Raw genomic sequence first — 1277 nt, forward strand, 5'->3', positions numbered from 1 at the left:
TAGGGAAGGTGTCGTTTTTCTCTGGCTGCTTTCAAGATTTTCTCTTTGTCTTCAGTTTTCAGAGGTCTGACTATGATTCTTTCCTCTGTCCTTTCTATCCAGTGAGCTTTGTATTTCAGGTTTGTTTGTTTTTGGTTCTAAAATTTCAATTTAGTTCTTCATCTCTTATATTCCTCTGCTAAGACTATTTTTTTCTCTCATTTGTTTCAAATATGTTTGTAATTGCTCATTGAAGCATTTTTACGTCGGCTGCTTTAAAATCCTTGTCAGATAATTTCAATGTCTGTATCATCTTGGTGTTATTATCTGTTGATTGTCTCTCTCATTCATGTTGAGATTTTCTGGGTTCTTAGCACAGTGATTTTCAATGTATGAGGACACTTTGAATACTATGTTATGAGACTCTGGATCTTACTTAAATCTTCTGTTTTAGCAAGATTCTTCTGACGCCACTCCTTAATGGGTAGTGATGTTGAGCATTTTTTTCATATGCCTGGACACTTTGAGTACTATTAGACTCTGGATCTTACCTAAATCTTCTGTTTTAGCAAGCTTCTTCTGACACCACTCCTCAATGGGTAGTGATGTTGAGCATTTTTTTCATATACTTACTAGTCATTTGTTTATCTTCCTTGGAGCAATGTCTATTCAGGCCCCTAGTCCATTTTTTAATTGGGTTGATTTTGAGTTATATATAGTCCTTTATATAATACTAGGGGTCCAGTGCACAAATTCGTGCACCTTGTAAAGAACTGAGGGAAAAAGTGCACAAACGTGCACCTTGTAAGGAACTGAGGGCCGCAAGGCTGCAAGAGGCGCAAGGCTCCGTGCCCCTGCCCGGCCCCTCCCGCTACAGCCCCGCTCTTGCCACTGCTCCCTCGCACTGACAGCGCTGCCCCACTCTCACTCGCTGATGGCGTGGAGCAATTGAGGCCGGCACCAGCACCGGGTGCAAACAGTGGCTGCTGTCCCAATCATCCCTTGGGAGCAGGGGAAGGTGGAAAAGCCCTCAGCGGCGATCAGGGCCGGGAGCCGTCGCCACCTGCAGGTGCAAGTGGGGCCAGCGCTGGCAGTAGGAGTGAATGGCAGCTTCGCCAGCAGCGGGTGCAAGCAGGGCTGGCGCTTGCAGCAGGTGTGAGTGCCAGGCAGAACCACAGTGCGCCGGAGCAAAGAATTTTCATAATATCCCAAGAAACCAGAAACACCAATCAGAAAGGATATATGCACCCATAATGTTCATAGCAGCACAATTCACTTTAGCTAAGATCTGGAAACAG

Source organism: Myotis davidii, unplaced genomic scaffold (assembly GCF_000327345.1).
Source record: "Myotis davidii unplaced genomic scaffold, ASM32734v1 scaffold81, whole genome shotgun sequence".
Classification (NCBI taxonomy): domain Eukaryota; kingdom Metazoa; phylum Chordata; class Mammalia; order Chiroptera; family Vespertilionidae; genus Myotis; species Myotis davidii.